Below are 14,029 nucleotides of genomic sequence, written 5' to 3'. Positions count from 1 at the left end.
AGATTTAGGAGAAATGTTCTTTTTTCCATGCATATATTTGCAGTGAAAGTACTAATAAAGACAAACACAAACACAAAATTATGATTCCATGTTTGTTTCCCTCCAAATTATTTTCCCACTCCTGTCTGTATAGTGCTTTGTTTATCTGCAGATTTGATACATTTTCCGGCCATGAACACTAAACACATCTATATGTATATCTCTAATCAATGATTTTTGCATGGAAAAATCTCACTAGATTATTTAGAGGATGAGTCTTGATTATTTTTTATATAAAAAGACTAGGAAACAAATTTTTATTTATTCCTAATATTTGAGCTAATTAGGGTTGACTGACTCACTTATTGTCAAAAGCTGACCATTGTTTCAGAATCTTTTCCCTGACAAGTATTTGATTGGAACAAGTGATCAAATTTTGTAATATATTTCTCCATTTTTAAATGTCACGATTCAACTTTTGTTAAAATTATTGTCATATAATCTATAAATTATTTTGTTTTAAATAAATGGCAGTCATGAATGCTCTCTGTGGATTTTTACATTAAACATTTTATTAAAAGATGACAGTCATCTTTCATGTGTAGCAATGATCAAATCCTCAAAATACACTGAAATCGGGTGAATTCAGAAACAGAAGATGTACCACTAAGAGCAAGGCAGCAGTGACGAGCTGACCCTCCAAACTCCAAATCTACAGTGGGCTGTCCACTCTGTGCATTAGGACTGGGTCCTGTAAATACTTTTTCCAGCTGTCTGAGTTTAAGCTTTGGCAGTAGAAGGCACTGGATGGACACTGGAGCACAGAGGGCTTTCTCTTCTGGGAACAGGGGTTCCTACAGGGGCCTCCTACAGTGTATTTGACGTCTACTGTGCCCAGCCCTTGCACACAGGCAGTTTCTGCTGCACTGGGCTCCTGCAGCACCAAGGCCAACAGTCACTGAGTTGGGAACCTCCTCAGCCAGCTTCATAGCTTCACTGATTGTCTCCATTCTCCATAGTCACAACTCTTTATTTCCAGCGAAATCTGCATCTCAGCTTTGGAAATGACCAGGTTAGGGAAGGAGATTTCCACAGGATTCCTTCCCCCATGGGAAGTATCTGCACCCTTCAGCTTCTACTCTGTTACTCTTCAGTTCCTTTTATGCCTTTCTGGGCTACCCTCTGTTTCTATAATTCCCCATTCTAAGTAATAATAATCCTTTATGTTACAGTTTCTCAGATTACTGTGTTTGTCTCCTGATTGGACCCCATTAATAGTTATGTGTACTATCTGTCCTCTTGTAGATTTAAAATCCTTCAGTGTGTAAGGTTGAGAGGTAACTGTGTATAAGACATGCCTAAGATATTTATGGAACCCAGGGAGCCACCAAGGCAGGCATTTGTTTATAATTACAATTTCTGTGTAATAACTTAGTTCATTGTGCCATTGAAATGCAGGTAATAGGGCACGAAAAAACATTTAATTAGTGGAGGTAATTCAGGTAGGCAAAGAAATGAATGCAAATCACCATCAGAAGGTAGTTTTAAACATATAAAAGTCACAAGTTCCAAGTCAATTTTATTTTTACGTTGAAATAAATAAATTTAATACCTGAAAGTGTCAGAGAAGTAGTCATTCCCAGGCGGGTTAAAATTCCTGTTGTGAGTAAGCGATGCATGAATCCACTGCAAAAAGGTTAAGACAAATATACACCAAGTTGAAACGTATTTCTCTTCAGGTATCTCCGCTCCAAAAATGCTTGCCAAGCCAGGAGTAAACGGAATCCTAAGTAGGAAAAAGTGAACTGTAACAAGGGAGTGATTTCATCACCTAGGAACACCTAGTACCCAGCACAGGTGCTGAAACATTTTGGACATGGGATAAAGCTTGTTGAATGCATGAGCGGATTCAGCTGTGTGCGGCAAGAGTTGTGCTTTCCTCTTTATAAAGTACAAAATTAACAGAGTTAAGAGTGGATTCAAAGTCATGGCGTAGCAGGTAAGGCCACTGCCTGGAAGCCAGCATCCTGACTGGGCGCGGCTTCCTGTCCCGGCTGCCCCACTTTAGGCACAGCTCCCCGCTTGGAAAAGCGGCCCAGAGATGGCCCAAGTCCTTGGGCCCCTGCACCAACATGGGAGACCCGGAAGAAGCTCCTGGCTCCAGGCTTCGGCCTGGCCCAGTGCTTGCCGTCGCGGCCATCTGGGAAGTGAACTAGCGGATTGGAAACTCTCTCTGTGTCTCCTGCTCTCTCTAGCGCTGCCTTTCAAATAAATAAAAAATAAAATCTTTAAAAAAAAGATTTAAGACTGTGAGGAAAATAACAAACTCACCTTTGCTCATAAAATACAGCCTTAATTATAGGTAGTGGTTTCAGGAAGTGGTAGAAGGGAAGACAAACGGGCGTTTGATAGAACATTAGAAAACACGTCAAGTTTTCGTTTCTTCAGAACGCCACTGTAGCCGGCGCCACGGCTCACTAGGCTAATCCTCTGCCTTGCGGCTCCGGCACACCGGGTTCTAGTCCCGGTCGGAGCACTGGATTCTGTCCCGGTTACCCCTCTTCCAGGCCAGCTCTCTGCTGTGGCCAGGGAGTGCAGTGGAGGATGGCCCAAGTGCTTGGGCTCTGCACCCCATGGGAGACCAGGATAAGTACCTGGCTCTTGCCATCGGATCAGCGCGGTGCACCGGCCACAGCACGCCAGCCGCGGCGGCCATTGGAGGGTGAACCAACGGCAAAGGAAGACCTTTCTCTCTGTCTCTCTCTCTCACTGTCCACTCTGCCTGTCAAAAAAAAAAAAAAAGTGACTGTTATCTTGCCACAGTGATACAGTGTAACTCTGCAGTTAAATCCTAGGCAGGCTGGAACTTTTGCACCTCCTCAAGGTAGCCCTGAGTCTTTAACTATCACGTGGTACGCCCACCTTCCCAGGATGCATCTGTAACATCCGGGACCAGGATGCAGGCTCAGGCCTCGCTCATTGGTGTAAGCCTTGGGGGAACCACCCCCTTCCTTATAAAAAGGAAGTGGAAGGCGGTGTGAACACTGCTTCCGCTGCGGCCTGCCCTAGAGAGCGCCTTGGCATGTGGCTTCGAGGTACTGTTCTCGGTTGCAGGTTGGTTTGTTTTCCTCCTTGCTTCTCTGGGTCTCAGGCGGCTCTGACTGAGTCTTGGTGGCTATTTCTGTGTGGGGCAGCCCACACTCGGACGTCAATGTCTATTCTCTGTTAGATGAGTTCTGTTCCCATTTGCGGTGGATTCTAGGATCCGTCTCGTATTTCTGTGAGTGGAGAGCCTAGGTTGGAAATTAAAATATTCGTTGCCCACATCAGCGTCACCTCTTCACTGGCTATCGGGTCATTTTTTTTTTTTTTCCTGATACCATGTATTATCCTTAACAAGTTAATTCTAGACGAACAGTTGTGCTTCGTGGTATAGAGAAATTTATGCCTTTTGGCAGTCAGTATAGTGGAGAAAAAGATGCGGGTTATTGTTCTGAGCCCTCTAATTTTCCACCACTCCCTGCCCTACACCTGCTCATCTCTGGTTTTAATCAAGCATGAGTTAAAATCCACCTTCTGTGCTTTAGAAACCAAAACCTTTTGGACTGAAAAATCTCAGTGGTCTCCCCCCCCACCCCTTTTTTTTTAAATCTCACATGTAAAATAAAGATGGTAATACTTACAAAAATTGAGAGAGAAAATAATAACTCAGTCACTTTGCACAAAATGACAAGCTGGGCTAATTATACACGTCAAAATCAGATGTTCCCCCCTGTCCTCACCTAATTGTTTTTCTGGAAGCTTTGGCCACAGATCAGGTGAATCAGCTTAAGGTGAAACGTTCTCGATTTTCATTGCATGAAAATCACCTGGGGAGCTTGTTAAAAACGCCGGTTCTCAGATTGTAGTTCCAGAGATTTGATTTGGGGTCTGATTCGTGTCCTTGATTGATTGCTTAAAAGCACCTCTGGGAATTCTGATATGCGTGATTCTACTTTGGGAACTATTGCTCTAGTGTGTATCGTGTACAGGGAGTGATGCTGGCTGTGCATAGCCGCCACTTGTTAGATCTTAACAGCATAATCCACGATGTCTACTGCTCCTCAAAGCTTTTTCCTTTGTTATACTGTTAAGGCCACAAGGAAAATATTTTGGATCAAAATTATTTGATACAGTTGAAATAGCTGCAATTCAAAGACAAAGTGAAACTATCCTAAGATTGATAATGACAAAATTGGAAAAGAGTTCTAAATAAGTAAGGGATCTGCATGTTTTTGTGCATTTTGAATCGCTCTATTTTGTAATGTTATTTTCCAGTTGCATTTCTGACATTTTTTAATAGTGTGGTCAGGGAAATAGGAAAAGGAAAATTGCAGTCTTGCATACTTTCCATAGATAACAAAGTACCTGAGGATATTGCCAGTGTTTGGTTTGTTTAATCACTGAGTTGTTTGCATAATATATTCTGAGAATAGATATTTGCCAACAGTTACACTAATTTTATTGATCTGTGTATGGTTTCTGTTGTCACAGTTTGGATTTTAATTGACCTTTTTTTCCCAAGTAATAAAGATTTAGCAAATGAAACAAAATATTTAATTGTGTCTGTAGGGGGCAGGTGTTTGGTCTTGGTGTTTAGCAGCTGGTTGGGATGCATGCCTCATGTTTAAGCCCTTGCTCCCTTTCCAATTCCAGCTTCCCATTAATGCACACCTGGGGTGGTGGCAGGCAATGGCTCAACTAGATGGGTTCATACCAATTGGATTGAATTCCCAGTTTCTGGCTATAGCCTGGCACAGCCCTGGGCACTTGAAAAATAAAACAGATGCCTGTCTATGTCTCTGTGTCTACCTCTTAGATAAAATTAAAAAAATAAGAAATTAGGGGCCAGCTTTGTGGCATAGCAAGTATAGCTGTTCCCTGCAACACTGACATGCCAGATGAGCTCCAGGTCATGTCTTGGATGCTCCATGTCTCATCCAGCTGCTTGCTAATGGCCTAGGGAAAGCCGCACAACAGGGCCAAGTGGTTGGACCCCTGCCTCCGATGTGAGAAAACTGTAAGAAGCTCCTGGATTTGGTCTGGCCCAGCGCCAACCATTGCGGCCATCCAGGGAGTGAACCAGCAGATGGAAGATCCCTCTGTAACTCTTTTAAATAAATAAGTTAAAAACACTTCAAGTGTCTATATATACACACAAAACCTTAGTCATTGTTAAGACTTTGAAATTAAGCTCAAGGATTTATTGAACATTCCAATACTCCCTATAATTTATTGCAATAATAAAAACAGTGTTGCTGGTCAGTGTTAACTGAACATTTAGTATGTGCCATTTAAACTTCATAATGGTTTATCTTAACTGTTGATGAATGAGGAAACTAAGTTTCATAGAAACTGTAGCAAGCTCAAGGTTACACAGCTTATCAGTTACAGAAATTGGGTTTGTATGAGTTTATCTGATTCTCAAAATTGAATATTTAATGCTTTCAGAATTTGCTTTAAGGAATAAGATTAAAACCTAAATCTTATAGTTTCACAGATTTTCAGTAATGGAATAAAATATTGCTCCCTCCATTGGAAGAAAAATCGAAAAGCAAGTAAAACTATACATTTAGTTCCTTTTAGAAATGTAAACCGATTTTTCAGTAATACAAAAATATATTTCAAATAACTATTTGAATGTTGACTATTACGAGGGTGATAGAAATGGAAAAGGCATCAACTGCCAGCAAAGGAGAGTAACTCCACAGGGTTTCGTCTCCAGCAGAGAACAGAGCAGTGGCTCTTCCATGGGGAACATGACTTCAAGGCAGGAAATACGGGATTCCCATCAGTATTACAAAATGAAGCACAACTAGAATTGTGTTACTGAGGAAAATTTTTTAGAGACTTTTTGTTTCCACCTTTTTCTATTAAGACAGAAAAAGGAGTAAAAATGACGGTTTCTGTTTCTTGAAATGAGCTAAACAGGGAGAATTCACTATAAATACCTGGCATAATTAACTCCAAAAGAACAACTGACTCGTTTATTGACTCTATTATGCAATAAATATTTAGTATCCTTTGTGAGAAATGCTTAGGATAGAGGAACAATAAACACCGGAAGAGAGTTGCTCCTCTCCTAGGGGGGTTTATTTCACAATTTAGGAGGTGAAGTGCAAGATCAGAGAGGCTCCTCTGCCTTTTCTCAACTGGTTCCGTCCTTTCTTGGATATAAGGTGAAAATGTGAATTTTTCAATGATGAGGACCTCAAATATAAGGATACAGCCAAGTTAAAAAGAACTTTGAGAAAATATCACTTTAATATAAAAATAAAGACACAGCTATACTTAGAATGACATAAACACAACAAAGTAAAATGCTTCCTGACAATTAAATGTAAAACATTCATACACAATACAACAAAAACTAGATAATATATTTACATAAACTCTTAAATGCTGATGATCTGGATTGCCCTTGAACTAAAAGAGTAATTTATTTTGGAAAATCAATTAGGCTGCTAGAAATATTTTTAAATGTTGCTTTTTACAATCCACAAAATTTATAAGTCTCTGGTTTTGTTCCTGTTTCTTATGCCTGTGAATATGTTAAATGGAATATGTTAAATCATAGATACAGCATAAAAATAAACTATTTTCATCTAAAAAGTTTCTGGATCATTTTCTGGGGATATCTTTTGGGAGGATATTTTAATGATCCATGAAACTGAGGAGTTTTCCAATATGCAGTGGAATTGAAAGTTTTAATGATATTTTCTGTTAAGATTAAATTTAAGAGTATAATTGGTTTTGAATGATGTATTAAGCACCTAGGAAAATTTCAACAACAGTATCTTTGTATTTAAATGAAGAATGCAGATTTTTTGGAATGTGTTGCAGTTAGTTTTCTCCCACCCATAATATCTGGAAGAAAAATTGCTTCATAATATTTTGGATCATGCCAATTGATATTGACCTGAAAATAATGAAATGGTGATGTTCTGAATTTCCAGGATCAGAGAGATAAAGCATATGACTTTCTGACATCTGCAAATCTATATAGGAAATCAAAACCAAAAGTGTTCCTCGTTCATGAGGCAGCAAGAGTAGGAGCTAATTGTGTTCAGATTGGGTTAATAGAGGATAGCACAGATTAATGGTGACATTCCTCTGAAGCTAATGGTTCTCTAATTAACCTATAACCTTGACTTAGTCTTGCATAAGGATGATTGTAAGCTAATCATATTTGGTAGGCATCATTGGTGGATTTAGGCATAGTCTGTTGCAGAGACAGATTCAGTAACTCCTATTTGGTCAAGATTGACAGGTTGGGATCCTCTCTGTATGACTTTTTGTCACTAAAATGAAATCTGAGGGAAAACTAACTTTATGAAGAGAAAAGATTTATTTATCTCGTAATTTTGGAGATTAAAGCGCAGGAGTCGTTGGCCTTGATTAGTTTAGCCCCTGGTGATGGGGCTTTTGCTGGCAGAATCCTGAGGTAGCTCAGCACAACATGGCAGGAGGGACATAGGTGTCTGTATCTACGTGATCTCTCCCAAATTTAAACACAAAGGCACCACCCAGTCCAATCCAGTCACTTCCCAAAGGCCCCACCTTTAAATGCCACAATTGGGCCAAGTTTCTGCTCTGCTGTTGCCATTAACATGGTGCTTTGGGGACCAGGCCTTCATCACACTGGTGTCAGGGGAACATTGAACATCCACAGTTACATCCAAACCATAGTGAGCTCCATAGGTTAAACCTTTGGATTGAGAGCCTTCTAGAAAGGAACTAAAATGGCCCTTCCAATTGTCTACATTATTTTTTGAAAAGCAAAATATAAAAAAAAAGAAACTCACAAAGTATTTAAACAATGATATTTGTAAAAATATAATATTTGGCTCAAAATGAAGGCAGATGCTGAGAACAACTTGAAGACCTTTTAGAGGATTGTGTGGTAAATTAGGAAGTAACTAGAAGCAATTATAAACATATATTGCTGTTTCCAAAGGATGAGTATGTGGTGGTTCCTTGGCTCTGAAGAAAGATTAGAAAAATATCTTATTTGTACTACCCATAAATGGTCTCTAAAATTTGTACGTGGCCTCTGAAATTGAATTGGCACAGCTGGCATATTAGCCTTATGTGTGTGTGTATGTGTTAGTGTGTGAGAGACAGAGAATATAAATCGATCAATTCAGGCTTGGGGCACACTCTCCTGGAACTAATAACTCAAATGAGAACATGAGGTGCAATAGGTAACTGGGAGACTACATAAAGAAGATTTATTATTTGTTCGTTTATTCTACTTTAATGATCACAGGTGCTCAGATACAAGTTGCTTATGTTATTCAATTAATTGTAATGATCACCATTGATCCTCCAAAGGCACTTTTCTATCTTCTTTCTACTTATTCTAGTATTACAGTACTATTTTTCTCTTATTCCCTGCTCCCTGCAAATAACCTTTCGTTTAATGTCCCATTTTATTTGTATTTGTTCTTTCCAACTGTATATTGTCATTGAGACATACTTTTTCATGTAAATTACCTTGTCTACTTTTTTGGTTCCTTTTTCTTAGCTTTCTTTAATAGTAAAAGCTGTGGTTTTTGAGAGTCCTCCATTCTTCTGGGTCTATATTTAATGTATGGTTTAATAGTTGTATAAGTACTGTGGTATATAGATCCACTCTGTTTACCCTCTATCCAGCTGAATGACATCAAAACTGCTTTCAGATCTACCACAAATAATAGCTCAGCAAATATCCTTCAGTTTGTTTCCTTGTGGACTTTATAGACGTTTATGTATGTCTTTTTTAAAGTTGCTATTTCAGGTGCTCTGTGTGTTCCTAATTTGTATATATGAGAGCAGATAGTTTCCCAGAATGGTGACACATCTGTGTTCCACCAATGACATGGAGATAAAGGAATTACAAATCTGCAGTGAAATGATACTGTTGTTGGAATGTAAATTTTCAGTTCCATAAATTTCTTGTTCATAAATTGTGCCCATTTTTCTGATGTGGCTACTTTTATAATTTTGAGGAGGCCTTGATATTCTAGACATTGGTTCCTTGAGTGTTAAATCCTACAATTTTTAAAAAAGATTTATTTTATTTATTTGAAAAACTTAGCTTCCATCTGCTGGTCACTCCCCAAATGAACACAATGGCTGGAACTGAACCCTTCCAAACCCAGAAGCCTCTTCTGGGTCTCCAACATGGGTGCATAGGCCCAAGAAGTTGGGCCATCCTTTGCTGCTTTTCAGGCACTGGCATCCCAAGTGGGAGCTAGGACTAGAACCCAGCTCCCACTTGGGATGCCAGTGCCGCAGGTAGAGGATTAACCAAGTGAGCCTCGGCGCCAGCCTGCTCCCGTAACTATCTTTAGCTAATATTTGAGTATTGAATTTGTCCATGACATTCTTATTTGAAAAAATAGTCATTAGGGCTGTCACCATGGCACCGGGTTCTAGTCCCGGTTGCTCCTCTTCCAGTCCAGCTCTCTGCTGTAGCCCAGGGAAGGCAGTGGAGGGATGGCCCAAGTGCTTGGGCCCTGCACCCTCATGGGAGACCAGGATAAGTACCTGGCTCCTGGCTTCATATCGGCACAGCGCCAGCAGTAACGGCCATTTGGGGAGTGAACCAACAGAAGGAAGACCTTTCTCTGTCTCTCCCTCTCACTGTCTAACTCTGTCAAATTAAAAATAAAAATGAAAAATATTCATTGAACATTCTTAGACTTGGCCGGTGCCGTGGCTCAATAGGCTAATCCTCTGCCTGCAGCGCCAGCACCCTGGGTTCTAGTCCTGGTCAGGTCCCCGGATTCTGTCCTGGTTGCTCCTTTTCCAGTCCAGCTCTCTGCTGTGGCCCAGGAGGGCAGTGGAGGATGGCCCGAGTGCTTGGGCCCTGCACCCCATGGGAGACCAGGAGAAACTCTTGGCTTCGGATCAGCGCGGTGCGCCGGCCACAGTGGCCACTGGGGGAGTGAACCAACGGAAAAGGAAGACCTTTCTCTCTGTCTTTTACTGTCCACCCTGGCTGTCAAAAAATAAAAAAATAAATAAAAGATTCTTAGACTTATGGTACAACTTTTAAAGGATTGATTTTAAGAAGTCCTTCTCTGCTTGCGATCAAACAGTTGTGATTGTGTATTTTATCCAGATCTTTATTTTTTTGTCATATTGAGCAGAGCAGTTTTTTCCTGCACTACATAGAGTGACCAACCTTTATAACATGCAACCACCTGATAATCTTTCCTCCCCCATGTGTGTAGGCAAAATTTGTCATATTATGTTGCCATTTATGAATGGGTGTTTCACCTAGTATTTTTCTTATTCCAGAATAATAATTTTTACATCTATAGTTTTGCAATGTATGTTAATATCTGGCAGGGCAAGACCATATTTGTTAAATTTGACTTTATTCTTTGAAGACCTTTATCATTTCATATAAAGTTTAAGATAATGTTATTGGCTTTATCAAAATACTCATTATTTTGATGTTCTGGGATATTAATATAAATTTCAATGAATCAATAGGATAATTCTTATTTCTAATGGAAATGCAGACAATAGCACTATTATTACAATTATATTGCTATAAATAGTAAATAGCTTAAAATGAAACAAGATACTACAAGATGTTCAATTTAATAAACTAAAATGTGCAAATAAATGCCAACCTGAAAAATTTTATTTTTAAATTTTCATATTGGAAGAGTTTTTTTTTTAAGATTTATTTATTTGAAAGAGTTACAGAGAGAGGAGAGGCCAAGAGAGAGTGACAGAGAGTGAGAGATTGAGATTCCATCTGCTGGTTCACTCCCCAGATGGCCACAACAGCTGGAGTTACGCTGTTCAGGAGCCATGAGCTTCCTCCGGCTCTCCCACGTGGGTGCAGGGGCCCAAGGACTTGGGCCATTCTAAACACTTTCTTCCCAGGCCATAGCAGAGAGCTGGATTGGAAGTGAGCAGCTGGGTCTTGAACTGGGGCCCATATAGGATGCCAGCACTGCAGGCGGTGGCCTTACCCACTACTCACAGCATCAGCCCCATGGAAGAGAATTAAAATTTGATAGTACTAAGATAGTAAAGAGGATTGCAAAATGGATGACACTCCCACATAGTGTTAATGAATAGTAAATGGAAACTCAATTTCAGGAGGGTATCTCATTAATGTTAAAATTTTTAAAATTTATACTAGTTGATCCAGATTCATAACTAAAAAATTAGAAAGTTTTGGCTAAAGAAGTATGCAGAATGTATGTATAAGAATATTCATTACAGAGATGATTGGCAGTAGTCTAGAAATGATTAATAATGGTTGAGTAAATACATAATGCAAATCACATAATGGGATATTATGTAACTAATTTATTTGGACACTTGGTATACTCTTTATTTCTGTCCATACAAATACTTAATGTATATTCCCTTCGTTTCATTTACTGTGCAACCATTGAAACAATGAAATGGTTGTGAATGCTCACATGTATAAAAATTAAATTACCACTTTATTAGAAGCCATGACACAGGTCCACAAATATATTTCAAGCAAATTTTAATAAGTAATAGCTGGAAATACTAATTGTTAAATTGTTACCAGTAATTCTGTAGAAGGAATATTTTCCTGTATCCTTCTTAGTTTTCTTTATTTTTTAAGGTGAACAAATTTCATGTATTTCGTATATACAGATTTAGAAGCATCATACTTCCCACCCTACCCTCATCCTTCCTTTTTTAACAACATTTTCATTATTACAAAACTATAAAGCAGTTACCTTCTGAACATAGTAACTGGATTTATTGAAATGAAATATTTCTTGAAGGGATTCACAAACTTTTTAAAAAGGTCAAACGCTTTTATTGTATAAGGGATGCTTCTCAGATTATTGATAAAATTGTTTTGAATAAAAGAAAAATTACATGAAAAGTTACTCTAACATGTTATTTTTGATGTGTAAGTCACAAAGTCTCAATTATAAAAACATTAATATGCTGAAAAGATCAACACATTAGAAATTGGCATCATCCCACAGCTTATCCATGTAATCATTTACGGTAATAAAGCATTTAAATTTAGTTCAGCATTTCTTGGTAATTGGTCCTAATAAAGACACCTTCTGACTCTGGAACCCTATTTTATTTATCACATAAATCTTATAAAATGGGCACTAAGTAACAAAATGAGCTCTGATGTTATTTTTAGTGTGTTTAATGAAACAGATATCTGTATAATCAATTTTTTTAAGCTATGAAATAGTATTTAGTGAAAGCTTTGAATTACAAATGAGATAGCCTTTCTGTAGAGAACTAAGATAATATACTCCATTCACATGACTTTCTGATCTGAGTATGTTAATAAACTGATAAGAATTTAAATAGATAGCTAACATGCCTCGTATGTTCTTTTCCATAAATATAAACTGTCTCGATTTTTTGGCTAGTGCCAATGAAAAAATCATTTTATGGTTGGATTCTCTGACGAGAGTTGGAAGTTTGTATATTCTGTGGCTTTGACTTATTAGATGAATTTATGTATATTATTTACTTAAGCATTTCCTCTTGTTTATCTATTTAGCCTTATTAGTTTAGCAGCTGATAATCCTTCTCTGGTGAGAGACAAAGATTGCTGTATAATCAGAAGAACTGACTGGGGTACTAGGGTGGATCCTATCCTTGATGCTGCCTTTTATCAACTAAACATCCCTCAGATTTTCCTTAAATTAAAGATGAGCACATAAGTTTGCTGTAAGGATTCAGTGAGGAGATCAAGGTGTTTTTTGGGAAGGAGAATGTTTATGGAAAGGATTTTACTATCTGCGGCTACTTGTTGATACTAAAACTACATAATTTTTATGGATTTGCATTCTTTAAATATTCTTGGCAAAGGAATGTGCCCAGTATGGCCAGTTAACTACCAAGCGTTCATTCTACCCTTACTTACAAATAGAAGACTTCACTTTTGGTATGACAGTAGGCTCAGCTCAAAACCACATTATCTGAGAGTCCTGTGACTCCTAGTTGTGCAGATTGTTTGAACATGGGGAAAGCTTGTCTTGGAGAACATTTAAAAATTGTCAAGGTTCTGTTGTATATGAAGAACACAATCTCTGGTACAAAATTTATTTCACTGGTGTGCAGCTTTATACATACCAAAAACAGAAAAGCTGGAATGCAGTTTGGGTTGGGAGAGGGGATCTACCATCTCCGGAGTGGAAACCTATTGTCCCCTGATAAGCATCAGTGGAACAGTTGGTCAAATTGTGCTGGTTGGGGTGAAGACCAGGGAATGACTTGAGTGTTTGAAAATGGAGGAAATGGAAGAAAAGATTCAGAATATTAGATACTTTTTAAACTTTGCTAAGACTTGCAAAGAAGAATAGCGTTAGAGATTGAAGGAAATAATTCTGTCCTACCAGTCAACTGGTATTTGTGACCTGCCATCAAAATAGCTGAGTGTTCCACAATTTGTAGTTTCTAGGGTTGAAAAAGACTACAAATTGTAATGGTTATTATGGTGGTTTTTTGAAGCTGTGGCCTTAACACGGCGTAATAACGGAGTGACTGGCTTTCCCGGAGCATTTTCCTTTAAGTGTTCTCCACTAAACAAGGGCTAGAGCCTACAACATAAAGGCCTATTTTTCAAAATTGCCTTGAGGCAGCAGTTGTTAAGCTGAGGACCAGAGAAAGGACAGGAAAAAGAGGCCAGAAGGAAAAGAATAGAGTCTTCAGCCTTAAAGATTGTCTAGACGAGATCTTTGGCTGTGGGTACATAAAAATAACTTTGTCCTGTGTAAGATTGTAAAGGCACACTCTGCTGAACCTAGGCCTTCTCCAATATGGGCAGAAATGATACATACAATTTTAGAACAGAGCCAGTTTTCAATTCATAATTCATCTTTTCCCTCTATTTCAAGAACTGTGGTGCCTGAGAGAGGCCAAGTTCTGGAGTGAATTTAATATGGAATGGGCTGTGACTATTCACCCAAAGTGTTCTTGAGAATATGTGATTGTTATTGTGCAATTCAAAAATTTGTGGACCTTTTCAGCCCAAAATAACTTA

At 38.6% G+C, this 14,029-nt stretch overlaps 1 long non-coding RNA gene across 8 annotated transcripts in view; it reads left to right on the top strand.

Moving 5' to 3' along the window:
* The first annotated feature begins 2,961 nt into the window (after positions 1–2,961).
* Positions 2,962–14,029, top strand: part of LOC149122234 (uncharacterized) — a 335,113-nt gene continuing 324,045 nt past the window's right edge. For all 8 annotated transcript variants that reach the window (XR_016220450.1, XR_016220451.1, XR_016220449.1 and 5 more), the window contains exon 1: positions 2,962–3,093. This is a non-coding gene — a long non-coding RNA (uncharacterized LOC149122234). The remainder of the gene's footprint in view (positions 3,094–14,029) is intronic.

Source organism: Oryctolagus cuniculus, chromosome 14 (genome assembly GCF_051225735.1).
Source record: "Oryctolagus cuniculus isolate XC-2025 breed Fujian yellow rabbit chromosome 14, ASM5122573v1, whole genome shotgun sequence".
NCBI classification, from domain to species: Eukaryota; Metazoa; Chordata; class Mammalia; order Lagomorpha; family Leporidae; genus Oryctolagus; species Oryctolagus cuniculus.
The sequence above is the reverse complement of the archived record's forward strand: the minus strand, read 5'-3'. Positions and strand labels throughout refer to the sequence as shown.